Here is a 9,413-nt window from a genome sequence, read left to right as displayed (position 1 = left end):
GCACGGAGGCGGCGGCGGCGCGCACGGCTCCGCAGATAATGACTGCGGAGCCCTGAAAATGCCCTTTTGGGTTTTGACTGAATAATATTTAAGGATTTTGAAACAGTGACTTAATTGTGTTTTTATGTAATTGATGGCATTGTAGTAAAATGTATTGAGACACCACATCAGCATTTTTCTAACTGTTCCTTGGAGAAAAATATGCTCGTATGAAAATGGTTTCTTCACTTTCCACTCATGGAATTGAAAACAAAACCCATTGTGCTTCCGCGGAACCGCTGTGCCGGGAGACGCCGCGACCGTGCGCTGTGCCCCCTGCGGACGTGGCCCACATAGCAAGGCCGCGCGGGCTCCCCCAGGTGGCTTGTCCCGTGTCTCGGGGACAATGGCAGAGCAGGGAGAGGGCCCGCTGTGTCGGGGAGTTAGTGCAGACTGCTGTCGGGGCAGATTTCGTGGCGGTCGTGTGTCCCCGTAGCCAGACGCGGTGGGTGGTGGAGGCCCTGGGCGTCCGGCCTGGAGCTCCTGCTGCCCGCACCCCGCTCCCGGGCCGGCCCGGGCCTCTGCTCCCCGCCTGGGTTTGAAGGCGCAGGATGGACCGCAGCAGCCCCAGTGCCCGAGCTGAGTCCGAATGTGGGGCCGTTCTGCTTCTTGCTGGTGTCAGAGAGAGCAGGGAATTTAAATGAATTGTGTTAGCTTTACTAGTCTTGACACCAGTGTTGGCGGAGGGATTAATTTTGGGGTAAAATCTTGCTACTTGAGACTTCATTCTGAAGAGTTGAATTGTAAAATTAAAAATAAAAATGCAGACAGCCGCTTTTAATTGTGGGAAACTCGCAGGTCCCCTGAACCAGCAGTGACAGCAGAGTCTGGCAGTGACCTCGGCTGTGCCCTGAGCCGGCAGCCCGCCTCAGCTGTGTGCTTCAGAGGGGCTCTGTCCGCCTGCGTCCATGGGGTTATGATGTCCCGTCTGGCTTCTGGTCCTGGTCCCTGGGCCTCGCTGATGCCCGCAGTAAGGGCTGCCTGCGGCCACTCCCGTGACCCGCGGAGCGATCTCCCAGGGGAGTCTGCAGCACCTGGGGCGGGGGACACGGGTGCAGGCCCCTCCACAGTCAGCCTCGCAGGGCGAGGCACACGCCGCAGCAGCAGTCAAGGAAACGTACAAAGCACGGGCATCGACAGAGTTTCTCTTTTTACCTAAATGCCAAGCTCATGTGTCTCGATGTCTGAGTTAAATTTGTTTATTTTTTTTGCAATTAAACTTACTTACAGGAGCTCATCATTGAATCGTAGTAGTTTCCTCTAACTCTTACGACGCTCCAAGTCAATGACTAGTAAAGGCCGCCGAGCACCTGCAGCGTGGGCTTGCGACCCGCCTCCCCCGGGGATCGGTCACCGCGGCGGTGCCTGGGCATCCGGGATGTGGGCGGCCAGCCCTCGGGGCGCGCTCCGCCTGTGCCCGCGGACAGCTGTTCACAGCCCGTCCATGGGGGGGGCATGCGCCCCCCCCCCAAGCCCCGCGAGACCGCGGGCGGGGCGGGCCAGCCCGGCGCCTGTCCCCGTAGGAGAAAGGCCTCTCTGCCTCGCAGCCCAGGCCCCTCCCCGTCCCTTTGCCCTTCCTTCCACGTGCCTTTCTTTATTTCCCACATTTTCAACAGCAGACGACATCTCGAGCCTTGGCCCTGACGCTGACGTTTCCGTGCCGGAGACCCCGTGGCCAGGCGGAAGGCTACCGGACACTTAGTCCCCCGCCCTTCCTCTCTCATCCATCGTCTCTTCATTCGAAATCAAGTGCTCACTTTTTCCCTGGCCTCATTTCTCTGCCCCTCTTTCTCTCTCACACACACACAGCCCCCCACTGCCTCCCCGGGCGGCCGGGTGGGTGATGCATGTGCGTGGGGCGCCCTGACCTGGACGCTCGCCGGTGCTCAGGCCCAGAGCTGACCGGGCCGGGGGCCGGCTTTACGCAGCAGCCGGCTCTAGGGCGTTTCGCTCGGCTTCAGGTGCAGCCTGAGGCCCGGTCAGGCTTAGTGCAGGCAACCGGCGTCCAGCCCCCGAGTGGGCAGCTTGAGAATAAAAGGCTTAGCAAGCCGGTCTGGAGCGCCCAGCGCCGAGCCGTGGGGCTGTGCAGGTGGCGTGAGGCCGTGGGGAGCTGGGCTGTGGCACTGGCCAGCGGCGTCCCACCCTCCCGTGTACGGGTCAGCCCCGAGCCGGGCCTGCACCGTCCAGCCCGTCGTCACCTGGCTGTGACAGGGTGATTGCTGAGCTTAAGTTGGCTGAGACGGAGGAGGCGAAATCCTGTGTTTTGCTAGTATGTTCTTGCCGTCCCTGTTCCCACGCCGACGCCCTGGTACATGCTGTGCGGGGGACAGTGTAAGACAGTTCGGGGACACTGCTAAGCTATGAGCTGGAAGTCTTGAGGCAGACCCTTCTTTGGGGACACATTACGAGGTGGCCTGTCTGGCTGCCCGCTCACCATCTCACATGGCCTTCGGGTTCTGCGGCTCAGGACTTCGTAACACCCTGCGGCCAGGGGCAGGGACAGTCCCCACAGCGCCCGTGAGCTCCCAGGCCTGTGGCCGAGCCTGCCCTTCTTGGTCAGTGCGGAGAGCCAGGGAGGCGTGGGCCTGCCTCCTGCCCGTGTCCTCAGTGTGTCTGTCGATCCCCAGAGGCTTGAGTTGGGGGTGCCCGGGAATCACGGAGCCCCCAACCCCAGGGCAGCTGCCGTGACGGTCCCCGTGGGGGGCAGAGCACACGCGGGTCCGTCACACCAGCCGTCGCCTCCGAGGACACCTTTGCCCAGCCCGTTTCAGTTTGTTTAAAGTTGAATGATGTTGGCACGATGGACTCTCACAGAGCAGCGAACAGGAGGCCGCCCAAGCCCCCCGGGACGCACTGGCGGCCGCGCCGTGAGTGGCTGGCAGCGTCTGTGTGGCTCCAGCCCGAGCCCATGTGGAGACCTGCCCGGCGGGAGGCCGAGGCTCTCAGGGCCCGTCCGAGGTGTGTGTTCGTCACGAGAGTACAGAACCGACATCGGTGTCACGTGGATGTCGCACGTGTCAGACCTCCCAGGAGGGAATGCAGGGCGTGGCCCCGCGGGCCTTTCCAGCTCCCGGCTGCATCCCGGGGCCACACCGGCACAACCGGGTGCTGGTCGAGGGGGATTTAGTGGGAAACCCCGTCACTCGCACGGGCGCTGGCCTTGCTCCTGTCCCTGGTGACAGCCCTCGCCTCCCGCCCGACCCGGCGGACTTTGCAGCCGCAGTTCCGGTGCCGGGTGTGTCTGAGGGCGAGAGGTGTCCGCGTTGCTGCGGTCATTGGCGCCGGCCCCGTCGGCGGTGGCTCTGTGAGGCCCTGGGCCACGCGGGCGAGCTGTGGTTCCTCGGGGCCCGGCCGCCTCACCCTCACCCCGCCCCCTCCCCCGGGCGGGTCTCCAGCCTCTGGGACGTGGCCGTGGAGCTGTCCCCACACAGTCCCAGGGGGCTGCAGCCCTCCCCCCGACGCGGGCGGCGGCTCGTCTCGCTCGGTGGTTTTCACACGTGTCCACATACACGAATATTTTAATTCCCAGTGACATCTTCAAGTATTTATTGGAAACAATGGTTCACGTGCGACGTTCTTAAAGAACAAAACACAAGTTGTCGCCGCGCCTGGCGGGCGCCCTCCGCGTTTTTGGCCGACTCCGAGCTGCTATTCACAGCTCGCTTGTTTCTGCCGCGTTGCTAAGTTGTCAGCTGCTGAGCCACACTTCCCCGCGTCTCCTCTTCCCCTTCCTCAGGGGGACGATTGTGTGACTTTTAACGGGACGGTCTGTCTCCGGGTCTGCTCGCTGCCCTGGCGTCGGGCTCCCGTGGCCATCGAGGAGCCCGCACGAGCCTGATAGGTGCGTGTAGCCTTGGCGTCCGGCTGGCAGGGGTGGCCACGGCCGGGGCCCCCGGGGAGGCCCCGGAGAGGCCACGAAGCCCTCCCCCGGCCCGGTGCCTGGCGTCTGCTACCGCAGCCTCCAGGTAACGGGGGTTTGTCACTTACAGGCGGCAAGTTAGGGGACTTCCACCGAATGAACTTCCTGCGAAGTTTCCGAGCCACAGTTGGGTTTGTGACATAATTGCTCTGCATGTTGATACCATCTTTTATCATAATTGTTTTTCATTGTTTTTAATAAAGGGATAAAAATAATAGGAGACATTTTAGAAAGTGGATTTTTTTGTTCTATTATTCATGATACTAAAAATTACCCAAAATAAGATATTTTACAAAAAAGGATTTTGTTCCAAAAGTGACTAATTTAAATCAGTTTATACAATGAACTTGCTAATGATCCTCTGTCTAAAGGAGTGTGATGCTTTTATACTGTTATCGGTTTTATGAATAGAATTGTACAAAAAGTTTCTATTGTGTGGTACAGTGAGTCTCACAGAACCGTCCTTTATCAACAGATGGCAACCAGCACATGAAAAATAATTAAAAAATAAAATGAAAAGAAACCGAGAATGAATTAAAGTGCTTCTTTGCGTTCTGATCTGCATTTTTGGTTTAGAATTTTTATGGAGAATTGCCACATTATCTGTTACATCAGTTTACAATGAGGCCCCTATCAGACATAAAACAGATTTATAATGCCATTAAAATACGATATCAAAGAATGAATAAGCAATTCAATAAAATTACAATAACACAAAGATAAAATGAAAGCCTTTTCAATAACAGTTTTATGCAAGAACATTTTGCAGATAAATATGTGTTTATAGATCTTTTAAATGTACATTTGTTATACTATTCCTAATAGAGCCACAGGGGTTAATTTTTCCTGTGTGTTGTCTTTTATAAGTGGTTTAAAAGCTAACTGCAAAACTCTCCGATAGATTGTTTTGAATCTTTGAATTGATTTTGGTAGAGGGAGGCTCTGCATCCACACAGCAGCTAGTGGACGTGGCCAGGCCCCCCGCCAGACAGCCCCCGCCCCCCGGGACCTGGGCGGGTGAGGGACAGGAGGAGAAGTTTGTAAGTGAGGCTGGACGCTGTGGTCTCCGCAGCCCGGATGCTCAGGCCTGATTTCTAGAAGGAAGGTTTGGTTTTGTTTAGTTTTTTTAAGGCCAAGGAGAAGTCACTGTTGGGAGGTACGGGGCAGAGGCAGGCGCTGGGGACAGCAGCATGGGGTCCCGCTCTTGCACTGCTGTCCCCGCAGAGGCTGTGCTGCCCCCGAGGCTGTGCCCTGCACTGTGTCCTCTGCTGTCCCCACACCTGGCTCGTGCGTCTTAACGACGCATCCTGGTGACTTCCTTTGTCTTTCATTTCAGCGGGGAGGGAGCCCCCTTCGCCGGCCTCTGTGGTCTTGGCCATGCTGGGCCAGTAGGGTGGGTGTGACCAAGGAGGCACAGCAGGCAGGTCCCGAGCCCTGGCAGGGCCTGGGCAGCCGGGCGAGGCCGGGGGCCCCCAGCCCTCTGCTCTGCCGCTCCCCGCGTCTGGTGTGACGGCTGCTGCCCTCGGGGTGCCCGACGCGGGCCACGCCGTGGTCCGGGGTCGGCTGGAGCAGCTGCCCCGGGATGGCTGTGGGTTTGGGCTGGGCATCTGTCCCCGTCCTGGGCCACTGACTGGGGCTGGGGGTGCCCAGAGGCGTGAGGGAAGCGGCTACAGGGAGAGCAGTTTGGATTTTGTCCACAGGTGAAAAACCCCCGAGAGAATTTTGTCTCTAGAATAAAGTCCCCGAGACGAAATCCAAACGCCTGGGGTCCTTCCTTTGTTGTCATTCTCGGCGAATCGCTGGCACTGCTCCTGCTGGCGGAAGGTGCCGGCCCTTCTGGGTCACTTAGTACCGGCAGGTGACAGTGGCTGCGGCCGAGAGGACAGGCAAGCGGGGGATGTTCGGCCGGAACGTGTGTGACTCAGAAATAACAGGCGGAAGGACCAGAGGGGCCGGGCAGGCGGCGCCCGGCGCGTTCGAGGCGGGTGCCTTCCGCCCCCCTTTCCCCGGGGCGGGAAGCGGGCTCCTCCTCCTTTCGCCCCTCACCCCTCGGAAATGCAGAATTCTGCTTCTTACTTTCTCGTTTCCTCTCCGTTCCAGAAAAGCTTTAGTGCGCGACACAGCGGCTGTTGCAAATGGCAGGACGCGGCCGCGCGGGCGGCTCGACCGCATCATTAGCCCCGAAGTGCTGTGCTCGCTGGGACCCGCCAGCATCTCGGACGTTAAAGGGGCATCCCGTGGTGTGCGGAGGCCTCGCAGCCACCGCGCCTCGCAGACCCGCCTGGTCCCCAGAGTCCGGGGCGGCATTAGGTAAACAATTACAGGCGACGACTTCGGGGCGCGCCTCGCCCCGTCATTCGCGCACGCGCGTCCCCGCGGCTCGGCTGCAGGCGGCAGATCGGGTCCCCACAGCGGGCCCTGGAGGCAGAGGCGGGTCCCCCCTGGAAGACGGGGGCGCTGGCTGGCACGGGGGCGCCCGCCTCCTGCGGACCCCACGCTGCACGGTGCTGCGCGCCGGCCGGCCTCGGGGGCGCCCACGTTTCGCGCAGCTTGAGGGGCTCCGGACCTGTTCCGTCCGCGTCGGTATTTATTCCGCCCTCACAGACCCGCGGCGGCCGAAGCCCGTCTCACGCGGCCGCCACCATTGCACCTGCCGCGCTCTCCTAAGTTGCCACTTGACTAGTGCTGAATGGGCGAAAGTGACAAAACCCTTCTCCACGGGAAAAAATGGGCGATGTCTCTTTAAAGTCTTTGTCCGGCTGGTTATTTTTTATATGAGCTCAGCTCACATCACTTTTTATTAGCTTAATAAATCACCTTTCTTGTCAATCAAGCAGCAGAGAATAATTGGATATGGTTGAATCCTTGCGTGATGGATTATAAATCATTCAAGATTAAATTAAAAGATAATGCACAAACTTAATGGTTTGTGTTTTGCAGTCTAAATTGCCTTGGAGCACTGCTGTTTCCAGCTTTATTGCCAGCCGTTTTTCTTTTCACAAAACCTTTCTGATTTGGGCCCTTTTTATTTCTGTTTATCATAATTCCCGTTGTATTTCTCATATTTACCTTTTCGAGCTTTGCCCGGCCAGGCTGGGGGTGCGGCCCGCTCCAGGGGGCCCCGCTGACCGGCCTGCAGGCCCCTGACTCGCTGCGCCACCCGCCAGCGGGAGGACCTGCCCAGAGGCAGCGCTTCCAGGCCCCCGGGCTCCACCTCTGGAGGGTCACAGTTAGGGACACAGGAGGGTCACAGTTAGGGACAGCCTGAGGGGACGCTGGGGCCTTGTCGATCCCGGCAGGAAGTTGCGGGCCCCTGCGACTCAGGCTCGTGACCCAGAGGAGAAGGGGAAAGAGGGGAGCAGACGACAAACCGGGACTGTGAGAGTTAAAAGGAGAGTTGGGTGGCGGAGGCGTCGTGGGTGTCGGAGGTGATGGTGGCAGAGGCGACGTGGGTGTTGGAGGTGACGTGGGTGTCGGAGGCGACGTGGGTATCGGAGGTGATGTGGGTGGTGGAGGTGACGTGGGTGGTGGAGGTGACGTGGGTGGCGGAGGCGTCGTGGGTGGCAGAGGTGACCTTCCAAGCTGCCCCTGCTGGGTCCCTCTGCTCGAGGCCACTTGCGCCTTCCGCTGGCCACAGGGCAGGGCGCGTGGTACACGCCTCTGCTGGTGTCGCTTCCTTCCCTGCCCCGTGCTGGGATAGACGTGTCCCGTCGGAGCTGCCGGCGGCAGGCCTCACGGCGACAGCCCGGCCTGTCCATCCAGCCTCACCCACGACGTCCAGAAGTCTGTGGGTCTGTCTCCCTTTTCTCCCAGGGCCCTGCAAGGGTCCTGGAGGGGACCTTCCGCGCTGCCCCCCCCCCCGCACCCGTCCCTCCTGTCCTCACCCGCTCGCCCAGAGCAGTGTGTGTGAGGGAGCCGAGCCCGCGGTGATCCCGGAGCAGGGTTCACGAGACGGGCGACCCCCCCATCCGGGCCGCAGAGTTAATGAACGTGGTCTAACACATCTTGAGGCGAAATTATGCAGTTGGATATGAATAAAATCCTGATCTTTCGCAAAATACAAATCTGGCGCTTGGAACAATTCACAATCACTCAAATTACTAGTTGTGCACGAGAATGCTCTGCCCCGGGGCTGTGCGGCCCCCTAGTCAGCAATGACTCAGCCGTCGGAAACGGGCCCCGGGACCCTCGGCCGAGGTGAGGGGCCGGCGGGTGACTGACGCGGGCCCTGGGGGCGGCCACCAGGGAGATGTGCGGTTCCTGACGTGGTCTCTCCCCCTCAGACTCTGGCCTGCGCGAGGAGCCCACCCTCACCCCTGCAGCATCTTCTGAGACCGAGGGGAAACGGGCTCTGGGCCGGGCTGTGGTGACAGGTGGCTGTGTGGCCTCTTCCTGGTTCTCTGCACCCCAGGTCCTGTCCACGGAGCGGGACTGGGGTCGGCCCGGGAAGGCTCACTTCCTCCTAGGCACTGCCTGAGCCGCCCCTGGCCAGGACGAAGGTGTCGCCTGGTTTAGAGGGGGACCCGAGGCTCACAAACGCCCAGCATCCCTCCGAGTCATGTGCTGGTAGATGTGTCTGCCAGGGCCGGGGTCTGTACTCCAGGCTCGGACCCTTCCCCGCCACACTGGATCGGAAGCGCTCAGCTGGGGTGGGGGCCCGTCCAGGCACGGGCCGGGGGCCTGCAGTGCCCAACGCGCCTCGTGTCCGATGGCTGTGGCCACACACTGGCGTGGTCATCTGACCCACAGTCCAGCTGCCCCAAGTTGGGGCAGGCTGCACGTCACTGTTGGTTTGCTGGCTCTGTCTGGGACAGATGGACACGTGTCGCCCTCACAGAGACGCTGCCGGCTGGCTGCGTGGGGACAGGACGCCATTGCACAGCCCGCTGGGCGGCAGCCTGTGATGCCGGCAGCACCCCTGCCCCCGCCCTGCCTGGGGCCCGGGATCCACACAGCGAGCTTGTGTCTCAGACACTGGCGTGGCCCCCCACCCACTCTGCAGACCGGCGGCCGGGCTCAGTCAGCGGCCAGGCGTGGGACCCCACTCCGGGCACGAAGCACCTGCCTTTGATCGATAATGGCTCGTTGCGGATTTTACGATTTTTACTAGTGTATTTATTAGTATTGGGGTCTGATAGCTTCTGCCTCCCCAAAGTGGAAGCTCACGTCTTTTGAATAGGAGCCTGCCAGATCCTATTACAAGTTTGGGGTGTTGGAATCTCAAACAGCAAACGCCGGTGATTAATGGGAGACCAGACCCCCCATGGTGGGCTGCGGGCTGGGGATGTGAAGACAGCTTCTTGTACAGAGTCCCCTCTGGAACCTTCTGTGGCTGTTGTTCGCCCCCAAAGAGGCGTAGCGTTCTGTGTCCCAAACCTGTCATGCTGTGTGACGTGTCTGCATGCCACAAGTGCTGCCTAAACGTGCCTATTTACATACTTTTTATCAAATAAAT

This window comes from Pteropus alecto, unplaced genomic scaffold (genome assembly GCF_000325575.1).
Source record: "Pteropus alecto unplaced genomic scaffold, ASM32557v1 scaffold89, whole genome shotgun sequence".
Taxonomy (NCBI): Eukaryota; Metazoa; Chordata; class Mammalia; order Chiroptera; family Pteropodidae; genus Pteropus; species Pteropus alecto.
Note: the sequence above shows the minus strand (reverse complement) of the source record.